Genomic DNA, 16,164 nt, shown 5'->3' on the forward strand with positions numbered 1-16,164 from the left:
TAGACCGCCTCAAACCGGCGCACCTGGACCTCAGCTTCCCTTGTCGGCCGGCTCTTCCCCCACGGTGGGACAGACCTCCCGCGTTGGCGGTGGCCCCACAAGAGGACCAAGACACGCCAGAACCTTACTTCCCAGCCGCCGCCCCACCTTCGCCGGCAGCCCATCCAGCCAGCAGACCAGCCGACGAACCAACCGGCCGACCTCCCAGACAGCCCTCCTCACACGCCAGATGGCTACTACAGCCGCTACGGCCGCTTGGTCAAACCTCCGCAGAGACTGACTTTTACAGTTAACGAGGATTCTGGGGGGGGGGGGGGGGGGGCGTATGTTGCCACATTGGGGAAACACTGTGTATGTAGATAAACCTGTATAATCCCCTTTTAACTGCTGTATTCCCCTCCCCCCGCAAGACAGTTGCAAGCTGAGAGGAATAAGGCACGTTCAGACTTGCCTGCTGCTGAGAGAAGGAAAACCAATCAGGTTCCAGCAGGTGACCTATCCGTGAGTCATCACAGGCTCGCGGGCTTCACGAATTCAGTACTGTATTGTGAGAGTTGGAGTAAAGACCTATTTCTTCTGGCTCGCTGTGTTGCCTTTTTTTTTTATAAACGCGGGAGACCGTAGTCCCCCACACTGTGACAATATTCTCTACTTCTACATGTCTTTAGCATGCATTTTAGCAACTATACAGTATTTACTAAACGTACTCAAGACATCTAATGGCAGATTAATACCGCACTTATCTTTGACAGACTGTTCAATTTGAACACATTTGACCTTTCTGTGCTGTACAGTGGAGTATCATCTAGCCATTAACATTTACTGGTTCTACTTTTGGCATAGATGCTCTGATCACGAGATCTATTGCTCCATTTGCAGCCATACAATTAACTGAACATATTAAACAAAAATAAAGGGACTCATTTTGGTAATGTTTACCTTTCAAGGGATGGGATCAGAGAATTCAGAAACAGGATCTCAATATACAGCATCTGTGAAAAGAAAAAGGAATCTGCTCAATTATTCTTTAAAATTGAATGTTTTGTCCCCATTTCTCCCTTAAGACAGCCATCTCTGCCCCCAACTTCCTTTAGTTGAGGTCACTGAAAACCTCTCTAGTGTACAGCTCCCACCTATTCAGTCATTTTACAAGGCAAAAATAAAAGTTTAAAAAAGTTCAACTTTTTTAAACTTCCTTCGTCTTTAGCAATGGTGCTGGTATAGGAACAGGTTCTTCCCCTTCAGTGTCATCCTAAGGCTGAATTTACAAGTCACATCTTCAAATACGTCTTTACCTCCTCTAAATAATCCACGTGGTAGTCCTCAGCAGTGATGCTGAGAGAGTGTGTATTTTTCTACGTTCTGCAATGCAACTGCTCACTCCTCTTTCACATCAGGCTGAATAAGCATCATGGACAGTTTGCAGATGGATAAACGTCAACTACTCCTCAGATAAAATTAGGGACCAAAAAGCATTAAAATCCTTCCTGTTTTGATAGAAACATAGAAGATAGGAGCAGGAGTAGGCCATTCGGCCCCTCAAGCCTGCTCCGCCATTCAATGCGATCATGACTGGTCATCCAATTTCAGTACCCGGTCCCTGCTTTCTCCCCATACCCCTTGATCCCTTTAACCTTAAGAATTATATCCAACTCCTTCTTCAATATATTTAATGAATTGGCCTCTACTGCCTTCTTTGGTAGAGAATTCCACAGGTTCACCACTCTCTGGGTGAAGAAATTCCTCCTCATTTCTGTCTTAAATGGCCTACCCCTTATCCTTAGACTGTAACCCCTGGTTCTGGACTCCCCGACCATCGGGAACATCCTTCCTGCATCTAGTCTGTCCAGTCCTGTCAGAATTTTATAAGTTTCAATGAGATCCCCTCTCATTCGTCTAAACTCCAGCGAGTAGAAGCCCAATCGTCCCAATCTCTCCTCATACGTCATTCCTGCCATCCCAGGAATCAGCCTGGTGAATCTTCGCTGAACTCCTTCCATGGCAAGAACATCCTTCCTCAGATAAGGTGACCAAAACTCCACACAATACTCAAGGTGTGGCCTCACCAAGGCCCTGTACAACTGCAGCAAGACATCCTTGTTCCTGTACTCAAACCCTCTTGCTACGAAGGCCAACATACCATTTGCCTTCTTAACCGCCTGCTGCACCTGCATGCTTACCTTCAGCGACTGGTGCACAAGGACACCCAGGTCTCTCTGCACTTCCCCTTCTCCCAATCTATTGCCATTCAGAAAATAATCTGCCTCCTGTTTTTGCCACCAAAGTGGATAACCTTACATTTATCCACATTATATTGCATCTGCCATGTTTTTGCCCAATCACCCAACCTATCCAAATCATCCTGGAGTTTCTCGGCATCCTCCTCACAGCACACACTCCCACCCAGCTTTGTGTCGTCTGCAAATTTGGAGATATTACATCTAGTTCTCTTGTCTAGATCATTAATATATATTGTGAATAGCTGGGGTCCAAGGACCGATCCCTGCGGTACCCCACTAGTCACTGCCTGCCACTCGGGAAAAGACACGTTTATTCCAACTCTTTGCTTTCTGTCTGCCAACCAGTTCTCTATCCAAGTCAATACCTTGCCCCCAATCCCATGTGCCTTAACTTTACACGCTAATCTCTTATGCGGGACCTTATCGAAAGCCTTCTGAAAGTCCAAATACACCACATCCACTGGTTCTCCCTTATCTATTTTACCAGTTACATCCTCAAAAAATTCTAGTAGATTAGTCAAGCACGATTTACCTTTTGTAAATCCATGTTGACTTTGTCCGATCCGGTCACTGTTTTCCAAGTGCTCTATTACATCTTTTATAATGGACTCTAGCATTTTCCCCCACTTCCGATGTCAGGCTTACCGGTCTGTAATTCCCCGTTTTCTCTCTACCACCTTTTTTGAATAGTGGGGTAACATTAGCTACCCTCCAATCCATGGGTACTGTTCCAGATTCCATCGAATGTTGGAAGATGATCAGCAATGCATCTACTATTTCTAGGGCCACTTCCTTAAGTACCCTGGGATGTAGATTATCAGGCCCTGGGGATTTACCGGCCTTCAATCCCATCAATTTCCCTAACACCATTTCCCTACAAATACTGATTTCTTTCAGTTCCTCCCTTTCATCAGACCATCGCGAATGGTCCAGTATGTTCCCCGACATCTCCGGGAGGTTATTTGTGTCCTCCTTTGTGAAGACAGAACCAAACTATGTATTTAATTGGTCTGCCATTTCTTTGTTCCCCATTATAAATTCCCCTGACTCTGACTGTAAGGGACCTACGCTTGACTTCACCAATCTTTTTCTCTTCACATATCTATAAAAGCTTTTACAGTCAGCTTTTAATGTTCCCTGATTACATTCTGTTCCACTGGGTACTCATTCGGACTCACGATTTGCTATTTAAGCATTCTAATGTTGCATTTAAAGACTCACTTGATGGAGTACTTCCCCAGCATAGGCTGTTGTTTCTGCTGGTGCAGAAACCACCTTCGACATTGCAGGGATGGTTTCTACAGCAGTTGGACCCAGTTTAAAACTGCAAGGTTCTACATGCACCATTGAATTGATGATGCTTACAAACCACTTCCCATGGGGAACCTTCATACAATAAATTCAGTACACTGGATTAAATGGGGCGAGTGTAAGCATTTCAGTCTCAGCCGAACAACAGCTTAAAAAAAAATAATGGCTGCCTTGTTCCACATTTACACAACCTAAGGCACAGGATGAAGCTACCTCTCTGGACAGGTACACTATCCATGGCAATGCAAGCACCGCTGCTGACTTTGAACGCAAGAATTAGGAGCAGGAGTAAGCCATACGGCCCTTCGAGCCTGCTCCGCCATTCAATACGATCATGGCTGATCATCGACCTCAACTCCACTTTCCCAACCGATCCCCATACCCCAAGATTCTCCTAGAGTCCAAAAATCTATCACACCTTGAATATACTCAACAACTCAGCATCCACAGCCCTTTGGGGCAGAGAATTCAGAAGATTCACAACCCTGAGTGAAGAAATTCCTCATCTCGGACTTAAAAGGACAATCCCTTATCCTGAGACTATGTCCCCTAGTTCTCGACTCTCCAGCCAGGGGAAACAACCTCTCAGCATCTACCCTGTCAATCCCCCTCAGAATCTAATATGTTTCAATGAGATCATCTCTCATTCTGCTAAACTCCGGCGAGTACAGGCCCAATCTACTCAATTGAAGCTGCTATCAGTGGGGAATCAGTCATTTAAATATCCTTAAGAGTGTAACCAGATGATGCTACATACAGCTTAGAACCCCCAACTAAAGATTTTCTATTTACAAAGATACTTGGCTCATTCATAGTGTAGTATAAATAAAGACCTGCTGCACAGTGAAGGATTTCCTAAGCTCTTGTGGCTTTTCACTTGGTGGGTATTTCATGAACAGCTTACTTTCCATGGTGAAGTGCCAGAGTTGCTAGCAGTTTTGCTTTTCATTTAAGCTGTGCTAAATGGGAACCGCTTGCCAGTTATTTTTGCAGACTCCTTGAACACTAACATAGACAAGAAATGTTTGACAAGCCGATTTGTGCATATCAATGATCCTTAATATGGTTCCCAGATACTCCAGCAAGCCCCAACTACAAAATTCAAAACACTAAAATCTAACGGTAATGTGCCACTAAAAGATATTTGCAGTGGTTGTTGGGTGCCATGAGAGCGGAGCTCTAGGATAAACCTAGAATCAGTGCTTTCCCTATTTATGTTTTGCAGTGTTCCAATGTCTCTATTGATTCCTTTGTATCGTGGTCCACATATTACACCGCCTCTAACAGCAGCTCCAAGAACTCATCACTGAGCTCACTTCATTTGCATCAGTGTAAAACCAAGAGCTACAGATGAGCAGAGGACAGTTCAATACAGAAGAGCAGAGGAGAGTGTGATTTAGAATCAGATTTTCACTCCATTCCTGATACTTTGTGCACACAGTGACAATTATTAGTGGCAGCACCTACTTTGGGAAATTATTCTATCAATTATTGAAACTTGGGTAGAGAGTACAATGTAGTTATTAAATCCATTTCAGGTCGTTGCACTGTAATTTGAATCCCAGCTCATTCACATCACTAGTAAATTTCTCACTGGGTACATAGGCCAATTTCTAGTGCATGAGCTGAACAAAAAAAAATCAAAAACTGGTTGCAAAAGTAAAACATTTACCTACATGATCTGAATTACCACAATGTGGGTATTGTACTGCCACACCTCACCACCAACTGAAGTGATCACTGAAAATACATACATCAATTCATTGTCAGAGCCTTACTTAGTGGACATTGGAAGTCATTTCTATAATTTCACATCAGACAGGAACACTGTTATTCTACACAATCTCGTACATATATCTGTTCTGTACCGCTGCTGTTTCACAGCTATTCACCTTGATTAAGACAATTCAACCAGCTGAAATCTACACTAAGGATTAAACTTCCTACACATCACTAATCTATAATCAGGTTTGTACTACAATTTCCCTCTTTGTCAGATCAATAACACCTCAATAAAATGAGAAGTATCCAGTATCAGGTGCAGCATGTATTAGATGCGTAGTAAAGATTTTTTTAAGTGCATTCCCGTCCGACAGTTCTGGCATTAGAGGATTGGTCAGAGTTGCATGCTGTCGGATCACACTCCAACAGTAATGATGCAAACTTAGCTCTGAGGAATTATTGAGACATTATTCAGAAAATTAGCAGGGACAGAGATGTGACATGGGAGACCACCTTTCCGTCCCTCAGTTTCTCTTTCCCACCCAAATTAAAAACAAAAAACTGGGATTCAAACTACAGAATCAAAAGCTGTTTAAAAAACACAAGGGGCATTTTCAAATATCACATTACTACAGCATCAAGCAGGGCTATAACCAACCAACGAAATAGTTCAATTATCTTAACGATGGTTTGAATATTCAATAAGCCACAAACAGTGTGAAATGTTCATTAAATGTGAACTCTGTCTTCCATATTAACACACAGCCATCAAAATGCAAGCACCCAGGTCACTACAATGGTATATTGTACCCATTCCACACATCAGCTGCCTGCCTAACAGACCAGAGACTGAAGTAATTAATCGCATTGCTTGCTCAGTTAATGAAATGCCAGCAGTCTCCTGCAGCACAAAATCCACAGTCACATCAATATTATATACAATACTGTGCCGTGCACATTCTGGTTGGCATCACAACAGGGTGATTAGTCAATTAAAATCTGTAAAGTTAGTCACTAATTTGCACAGATCCGATGAGATTTTCAACAAGTACAACAGACCGAAGGATTGTAATTTTATGGCTGCTGAGTTCCGAGTTGGACTAACCTCGGTTAAACCACAAAGAAAGAGTCAAATATTAGCTTTGTCGCAACAGTGAGCTCCCTCTTAATTCCGAGCAAGACTGCGTTTTGATGATGTAGAAATTTCCTCCACTCCAAACAATGATCTCCTGTTATTGATTAAAGTTCAAAGTGTTGAGAAAATCGTATTACGTACAGAACAAGTTTTGTTAACAACCCATGTCCAATGAGCAGTTAAGAGTTGAACCACTGAACATTTTTAGTCATTCGATTTTTCCTTTCCTCACAAACTAACCCTCATGACCTCATCACCCATGAGGGTAATGCAGTCCAGTTGAGACACAGTGATAACCAACAAGAGGCAATTATAACAAGGCGAGAAGTCTTCAATCTCTTCTCCAAGTGTCGGAATAGCTCAGTAGGCAGCACTCTTGTATGAGTCAGAAGATTGTGGGTTCAAATCCCACTCTGGGACTTGAGTGCACAATCTCAGCTGATATTTTAGTGCAATACTGAGGGAGTGCCACACTTGGATGAGCTGTTAATCCGAAGCTCCACCTGCCTGTTCGGATGACGTCAAAGATCCCATCGCACTATTCACATAAGTGGAAGGAGTCCTCCCGGTGTCCTGGCCAACAGTCAACCCTCAACCAACATCACCACTGTTAACAGATCGACGAGTCCTTAACCTCATTGCTGTTGGTGGGATTTTACTGGGTGAAAATTGGCTGTCGTGTTTGGACCTCAAAAGTAATTTGTGTAAAGCGCTTTGAGATGTTTTTCTATATGAATGAAAGTCTTTCTTTCTCATCCCAACACATGGCATGTACCACAAATGTGAAGGGTCAATCTGAACAAGAAACCGAACTTCAATCATTTAAAGAAATATTCCAAAATTCTCAACGAACACACATTCCATTGAGAAATAAAAACTCCACGGGAAAAGTGATCCATCCGTGGCTAACTAAAGAAGTTATGGATAGAATTAGATTAAGAGAAGTTTAAAATGTTGCAAAGAATAGTAGTAAGCCTGAGGATTGGGAGAGCGAAACCAGCAAAGGATAACAAAAAAAAGATTAAAAAAGGGAGAAAATAGAATGAGAGTAAACTAGCAAGAAATATAAAAACAGCTTCTACCAGTATGTAAAAGGAAGATATGAGGAGAAGGCAGGGACAGGGTACTGAATTTGGATGATCAGCCATGATCTCATTGAATGGTGGAGCAGGCTCGAAGGGCCGAATGGCCTCCTCCTGCTCCTATCTTCTATGTTTCTATGTTTTAAAAGTAAGCGTTGGTCCCTTAGAGGCTGAGACAGGAGAAATTATAATGGGAAACAGGGAACTGGCAGAGATATTAAACAAATATTTTATATCTGTCTTCACAGTAGAAGACACAAAAAGCATACCAAAAAGAGTGAGGAACCAAGGGGCTAATGAGAGTGAGGAACTTAAAGTAATTAATATCAGTAGAGAAAAAGTACTTGAGAAGCTAATGGAACTAAAAGCTGACAAATCCCCTGGACCTGATGCCCTACATCCTAGGGTTCTAAAAGAGGTGGCTGCAGAGATAGTGGATGCATTGGTTGTGATCTTCCAAAATTCCCTAGATTCTAGAACAGTCCCAGCAGATTGGAAGGTAGCAAATGTAACCCCACTATTCAAGAAAGTTGGGAGAGAAAACAGGGAACTACAGGCTAGTTAGCCTGACATCAGTTATCGGGAAAATGCTGGAATCCATTATTAAGGAAGTGGTAATAAGACACTTAGAAAATCATAATATGATTAGGCAGAGTCAACATGGTTTTATGAAAGCAAAATCATGCTTAACAAATTTATTTGAGTTTTTTGAGGATGTAACTAGCAGGGTAGATAAAGGGGAACCAGTGGATGTAGCATATTTGGATTTCCAAAACTCATTCAATAAGGTGCCACATAAAAGGTTACTGCACAAGATAAGAGCGCATGGGGTTGGGGGTAATATATTGGCATGGATAGGGGATTGGCTAACTAACAGAAAACAGAGAGTCGGGATAAATGGGTCATTTTCCAGTTGGCACTCAGCAACTAGTGGGGTGCCACAGGGATCAGTGCTGGGGCCTCAACTATTTACAATCTATATTAATGACTTGGATGAAGGTACCGAGTGTACTGTAGCCAAATTTGCTGATGATACAAAGATAGGTGGGTTAGCAAGTTGTGAGGAGGACACAGAGTCTGCAAAGGGATATAGAGAGGTTAAGTGAGTGGGCAAAAATTTGGCAGATGGAGTATAATGTGGGGAAAATGTGAGGTTATTCACTTTGGAAGGAAGAATGAACAAGCACATTATTTAAATGGAGTGAGACTACAGAATGCTGTGGTACAAAGGGATCTCTTCTCCTCCTCTTCTAGTACATGAAACACAAAAAGTTAGCATGCAGGCGCAGCAAGTAATTAGGAAGGCTAATGGGATATTGGCCTTTATTGCAAGGGGTATGGAGTATAAAAGTAGGGAAGTTTTGATGCAAATTTACAGGGCGTTGGCAAGACCACACCTGGAGTACTGTGTACAGTTTTGGTCTCGATATTTAAGGACGGATATACTTGCATTGGAGGCAGTGCAGAGAAGGTTCACGAGGTTGATTCCTGGGATGAAGGGGTTGATGTATGACAAAAGGTTGAGCCTATACTCATTGGAGTTTCGAAGAATGAGAGGTGATCTTATTGAAACATACGATTCTGAGGGGGATTGACAGGGTGGATGCCGAGAGGATGTTTCCCCTAGTGAGGGTATCTAGAACGAGGGGGCATAATTTTAGAATAAGGGGTCGCCCATTTAAGACGGAGATGGAGGAATTTCTTCTGAGGGTCGTGAGTCTTTGGAATTCTCTTCCCCAGAGAGCTGTGGAGGCGGAGTCATTGAATATATTCAAGGCGGAGATTGACAGACATTTGAACTACAAGGGAGTCAAGAGGTATGGGGAGAGAGCGGGAAAGTGGTGTTAAGGCCAAGATTGGATTAGCCATGATCTTACTGAATGGTGGAGCAGGCTTGAGGGGCCAATTGGCCTACTCCTGCTTCTTATGTTCTTATGGGTAAAATATTAGCACGGATAGAGGATTGGTTAATGGACAGAGAACAGAGAGTAGGGATAAACAAGTCATTTTCCAGTTGGCAGGCTATAACTAGTGGAGTGCCGCAAGGATCAGTGCTTGGGCCTCAGCTATTTACAATCGATACTAATGACTTAGATGAAGGGACCGAGTGCAATGTATCCAAGTTAACGGACGATATAAAGTTAGGTGGGAAAGTAAGTTGTGAGGAGAACACAAAGAGCCTGCAAAGGGATATAGTGGGCAATAAAGTGGCAGATGGCGTATAATGTGGGGAAATGTGAGGTTATTCACTTTGGTAGGAAGAATAGAAAAACAGATTTTTTTTTAAATGGTGAGAAACCATTAAATTCTGGTGTTGAGAGATTTAGGTGTCCTCAAAGTTAGCATGCAGGTACAGTAAGCAATTAGGAAGGCAAAAGGCATTTTAACCTTTATTGCAAAGGGAATGGAGTATAAAAGCAGGGAAGTCTTGCTACAACTGTACAGGGTATTGGCGAGACCACACCAGGAGTACTGCATACAGTTTTGCTCTCCTTATTTAAGGAGGGATATACTTGCATTGGAGGCAGTTCAGAGAAGGTTCACGAGGTTGATTCCTGAGATGAAGGGGTTGTCTTATGACGAAAGGTTGAGCCTATACTCATTGGAGTTTAGAAGAATGAGAGGGGATCTTATTGAAACATACAAGATACTCAGGGGGCTTGACAAGGTAGATGCAGAGACTATGTTTTCCTCTCATGGGGGAATCTAGAACTGGGGGGCATAGTTTCAGAATAAGGAGTCACCCATTTAAAACTGAGATGAGGAGGAATTTCTTCTCTGAGGGTCATAAATCTGTGGGATTCTCTGCCCCAGAGAGCTGTGGAGGCTGGGTCATTGAATATATTTAAGGTAGAGATAGACAGATTTTTGAACAATAAGGGAGTGAAGGGTTATGGGGAGCGGACAGGGAAATGGAGCTGGGCCCAAGATCAGATCAGCCATAATCTTATTGAATGGCGGAGCAGGCTCTAGGGGCCAATTGGCTTACTCCTGCTCCTATTTCTTATGTTCTTATCTCATTGAAACATAAGATTCTGAAGGGGATTGACGGGGTAGATGCCGAGAGGTCATTGCGCCTAGCTGGAGAGTCTCGGACTAGGGGGCATAGTCTCAGGATAAGGGGTCAGCCATTTAAGACTGAGATGAGGAGGAATTTCTTCACAGAGGGTTGTGAATCTTTGGAATTCTCTACCCCAAAGGGCTGTGGATGCTGAATTATTGAGTATATTCAAGGCTGAGATAATCTAGGGAAATCAAGGAATATGGAGATAGGGCAGGAAAGTGGAGTTGAGGTCAAAGATCAGCCATGATCTTATTGAATGGCGGAGCAGGCTCAAGGGGCCATATGGCTTACTCCTAATACTGGTTATGCTCTAAATCCAAAACTTGAGAATCCAGCACTGAGCATCAAACTAGCACTCTGCAAAAATCTATCACTTTGGTCATGGAACATCTTATCCATCAAAGCAATTAATGAAATAGAGCTACAGTTCGATCAGAAAAGCATAATATTGCAATGCCTTGATCTGAAAGAGTGTGAAAGTATGAACGGCGAGAGGCTGCACCCCCCTCCCTCGTTCTCTGCTCCACCACCACAAACCTTGTCCAAGTGGTGGCATCGCACGTTACTGCTCATGGTGAATCAGAGAATGCACTGTTCGTAGGAGGGAATTGGGGGAGGGGACACATCGAAAGTCAAAGAAGTTCTTTTGCTCGTTTCTTGTAAAAATAACATTTTACAAGCAAGTTTAATTGTTGTGAAATATCTATTATACAGAAAACTTTCTGGTATCCGGCACTGACGGGACCGAGCTGGTGCCGTTAGATCAAAACTGCCGTATAATCCAGCCCTAATGTTGAAACATAGAGCTTTTCAGCTCCGTGTGAATCAACAAACGCTGTTGCTTAGCAACAACTTCAAAACACTCGGCTGCAGCTGCAAGCATCTCTAGCTGAAGCTGTTGCTTAGCTACAGACCTTGCAGAGCCTGACTGGGAAAATAAAAGCAACAAGTAAAAAAACCTATAGAAAACGGCTCCTGAATTTTGCCGGTAGATAGAGCTTTCCGGACTTTTAACCTCTGGTTAAACGAAAGTTTCCTGTAGAAGCTTCAATGTGAACCCAGAATGCGTTTGTGGGGAAAATAATGTAAAGCTTTAAAAAATCATTTTGAACAACTTAACTGATTGATTTATCAGTTCTCAGTTACATCTAATTTGTTGCAGCTGTGAATTTTAAAAATTAGAGTAATTTGACTGATCTTTAAAGAACTTAACTATAATAGAAGAAAATCTACCAGAGTTGATTTTACTTTTACAAATATAAAATCTGAGCCAATCAGCTGCAAGAAATTAGCATACAAGAAAGCATGATGCCCAAAGTGACATGGACAGAAAGTGACATGGACAGGAAGTGAGCACTGCCATCTCGTTAATGTTCTAATGGCACTCACACATCTCCCATGGCATTGCTTGCAGTGAGCGAGTGGTTATGCTGTTGTAAGGACTGCTGAATTCACGTACGAACCGGGGTCAAGCAAGGCTGTGTCATCACACCAACGCTCTTCTCGATCTTCCTTGCTACAATGCTCCATCTCACCTTCAGTAAGCTCCCCACTGGAGTGGAGCTAATTTACAAAACAAACGGGAAACTGTTCAACCTCCGTCGCCTCCAGTCCAGATCCAAGGTCGTCCCATCCTCTGTCGTCGAATTACAGTAGGCAGACGACGCGTGTGTCTGCGCACACTGAGGTCAAACTCCAAATCATCGTCAACACCTTCACCGAAGCGTACGAGAGCATGGGCCTTATACTAAACATCCGTAAGACAAAGGTCCTCTGCCAACCTGCCCCGCCACACAGTATTGCCCCCCGATTATCAAAATCCACGACAAGGCCTTGGACAACATGGACCACTTTCCATACCTCGGGAGCCTACTGTCAACAAGGGCAGATGTTGACGACGAAGTCCAACGCCGCCTTCAGTGTGCCAGTGCAGCCTTCGGTCGCCTGAGGAAGCGAATGTTTGAAGACCAGGACCTCAAGCCCGGCACTAAGCTCATGGTCCACAGAGCAGCAATGATAACCACCCTGCTGTATGCCTCAGAGACATGGACCATGTACAGCAGGCACCTCAAAGCACTGGAGAGGTGCCACCAACGCTGCCTCCGCATGGCAAGATAGGCGCACCAATGTCAGTGTTCTTGCTCAGGTCAACATCCCAAGCATTGAAGCTTTGACCACACTCGATCAGCTCCGATGGACGGGTCACATTGTCCGCATGCCCGATAAGAGACTCCCAAAACAAGCGCTCTACTCTGCTCAGACACGGCAAGAGAGCCCCAGGTGGGCAGAGGAAACGCTCAAGGGCACCCTCAAAGCCTCCTTGAAAAAGTGCAACATCCCCACCGACACCTGGGAAACCCTGGCCCAAGACCGCACAAAGTGGAGGAGAAGCATCCGAGAAGGTGCCGAACACCTCGAGTCTCTTCGCCGGGAGCAAGCAGAAGCCAAGCGCAGGCAGCGCACGTCAACCCAAGCACCCCACCCACCCACCCCACCTGTGACAGAGACTGTAGGTCCTGCATTGAACTCATTTTTAGTGTGCTAGCAAGTCATCCTCGGTTCCGAGGGACTGCTTAAGAAGTAACTGTGTGCAAATGACATGAGATCTGCTCGTATCTGTTTATTTCTGTTGTCACTATTTTGTCATTTTTTTAAATCAACATTTACCATTGTAAATTGCGATGTCAATACTTCCCATTCAGTTTTACTCGGTCAACTGTCACAATATAGTTGCAGGCTCTGTAGAGAAACTTTCTGAAGTCTTACTTCAAACACCATCTTGTATATAAAAATAAACTTATCGTCATCAACTGATTGTGGGCAATACCATCGGCAATTTGCTAGTTAGAAAAAAAGATTTGCGTCTCTTTCAGTCAGACTCTTCTCAAATAAGTTACCAAAGATTTCTTTGCATGGGTTTTCTTTAATTTCTTAGGATGTGGATGACACTGGCATGGCCACATTTATTGCTCATCCCTAGCTGCCCCAAGGGCATCGAGGCAAATCCATATAGGCTAGGACTGGAGTCACAAGTAGGCCAGACCATGTAGGAGGTGGCAGGTTTCCTTCCCTGAAGTACATTTGTGAACCAGGTGGGTTTTTACAACAAACCAGTTTTCATGTTCACTTTTTTCCCCCCCTGTTGCCAGCCCACAGATGACACTTTCGATGGAGATGCAACATTGCTGAAGCCACACTGTGAGCCCTTTAAAAAAAATGTGACACTACAGATGCATCAAGGCACAAGGCTTTTCATTACAGTAGAATGGGAAAAGCTGAGTGCAATGTTCGGTTTTGAACAGCTCTATTACATATTAAAATCTGGTAAAGCACAGTCAAACCTGTATTTACCAGTCAGCTTAGAAAAAATCAGATGGTTGGTTGGTTGGTTGAAAAATCAGTAACAAGGGTGCAAAAGACTTTTAAACCCCAATCCTGCTCTCCAAGTCACGTTAAATGATTGAGACAGTCTACAATGGTGCTGCACATTCCATTGCCTTTTGTGTTGCTCTGAGCACAATGTATCTCTTTAATCAGGAGGAGTGAAAAGCTAGCTTCTCAAGACTGTCGAATGAAAAACTCAAAAGAAAACCAGTATTTCCAGCAAATATTGTCTGGACTATCATGCCTGCCAAGTAATAAATGTAAAATCATGTTTCCATCCTCGTAAGTGACCCACTGGACAATACTGGAAGTGGCCATTTTGGAACCCTGGGAAATGACAGCATTCCAAATGATGCAGCAGTAACCCCACCCACATAAATCAGTGGATTATATAAATTAGGTACATACTTCAGACATGTATTTTTGTTCTCATTTTCTCCCTGCCCCTCCCTGTAATGATCAGTAACCTGTCATTCTAGAATGGTGCACTAGGTGGAGCTGTATGTATATATAAGAGTGGACTACCCACGATGCACTAGGCTACCCAGAAGGCAGTAGTCAAGATGGATGCTGTAGAAGTCCACATGGCATGAATAAAGTGACTAGCTAGAAGCTAGCTATTCATAATGAAAACGACTAGTTATTAATGAACATAACACTCCCCACCCCACAAAGCCACCAACTCATCTCCCAAGTAGCAAGTGTCAACACAAATTTTGTGTTCTTCCAATATCTGACTAAGTTTAAATCATCAAGTTTAGGAACCACGGGCAGTTGAATTATAAAGCGCCTTTTTTTAAACTGTTAGTGTAAGGAGCTCCCTTGAAATTCCTGCTCCTTCATTTTTAGAACATATACATTGGACAGAAACGATCAGTAAAGTGGACAAGTGAAGTAGCAGACCATGATTACAGAATCTAAAACCAGATCCAAAATCAGCATGCCATTTAATTAGACGGGTGGGAATTCAGCACAGCTGGGATCCACCAGCAGGAATTCGGTGCCGTGGGATATTTAGCTAACAATATTATCTTTAGTGGCAATACAGAAAATACTCAAGATGCCAAAACAGCAGTTGCAGCAGATTCACCTGCATGATGGCAGAGACAGGAAACAGTCCCTGAATCTATCCCCATTTAAAAAAAAATTGAATATAACGTTTCACAAATATAGCACAGAAACCGACAAAGCCATCCACAGATTAAAAGGAAATCATAAAATGTGGGTAACAAGCTATTGTATGTGAAGGAGGCACAAATACAACAGAGAAATTTCTAATGAGTCAGGTCAGACCTCTTACAGAGCAATGCTGTACACCACCAAAACCAAACAAAAACCAGTTAAAACCTGCCAGGAAACAAACTGTTACTTTATTACTTTTCAAACAGGAATCACTGCTGACAAAGAACAAGTCAAACAATACAGCTACTTACATGTTTAACGCAGCATTCTGCTCAAGGCAAATTCACTCCTGCAATTCGCAGACTGGTGTGAAACTCTATACCGCACTCAGAAGTCTGCAGCTCCCACTTATAGAAAGCCTGTAATGTGAGGAGGCAGGATAGAAGAAAAGAATGTCACTGAGCTGTCCATAGCGCACACAAATAAAATAGCATTTCTCATCTTTATTTTAAAAAATATTTACAAACTAATTTTCACTGCCCTCTCCAGCTGGGAGAGCTGATCAATGAGGTGAACATATCTCTACACTCAGTCTCACTGGCTTGCTGTGGATCAACAGGTGCTGTATGTTGCTCCTCCCCCCGCCCCATCCAGGTAAGACACACAACAAAAGAATCACCCATTAATGATCCAGCAGAGATCAGGTGGTGGGTGGAGAAAGCGCAGGAGATCCAGCAGCTAGCCGACAACCATGACGTGCGTGGCTACTTTAACAGTCAAGATCGCCTACGGCCCAAGCACCCAAGATCCTACCCCACTGCGGGCCAAGAACGGAGAGGTACTCATCAAGGACATAGAAACATAGAAGATAGGAGCAAGAGTAGGACATTCAGCCCCTTGAGCCTGCTCCGCCATTTAATGAGATCATGGCTGCTCATCCAAATTCAGTACCCTGTCCCTGCCTTCTCCCCATATCCCTTAATCCCCTTAGCCTTAGGAAATATATCCAACTCCTTCTTGAATATATTTAATGAATTGGCCTCAACTGCCTTCTGTGAGGTAGAGAATTCCACAGGTTCACCACTCTCTGGGTGAAGAAATTCC

The 16,164-nt window shown here is 43.3% G+C and overlaps 1 long non-coding RNA gene across 1 annotated transcript in view; it reads right to left on the reverse strand.

Moving 5' to 3' along the window:
• Window positions 1–326: 326 nt before the first annotated feature.
• The window catches only part of LOC147113176 (uncharacterized), a 116,558-nt gene continuing 100,720 nt past the window's right edge, over window positions 327–16,164 (reverse strand). The window contains exons 2-3 of the long non-coding RNA XR_015079632.1: window positions 15,372–15,479; window positions 327–992 (exon numbers count right to left, since the gene is read on the reverse strand). This is a non-coding gene — a long non-coding RNA (uncharacterized LOC147113176). The remainder of the gene's footprint in view (window positions 993–15,371; window positions 15,480–16,164) is intronic.

This window comes from Somniosus microcephalus, chromosome 9 (assembly GCF_052327205.1).
Source record: "Somniosus microcephalus isolate GS21.2 chromosome 9, FLI_Smic_1.0, whole genome shotgun sequence".
Classification (NCBI taxonomy): Eukaryota; Metazoa; Chordata; class Chondrichthyes; order Squaliformes; family Somniosidae; genus Somniosus; species Somniosus microcephalus.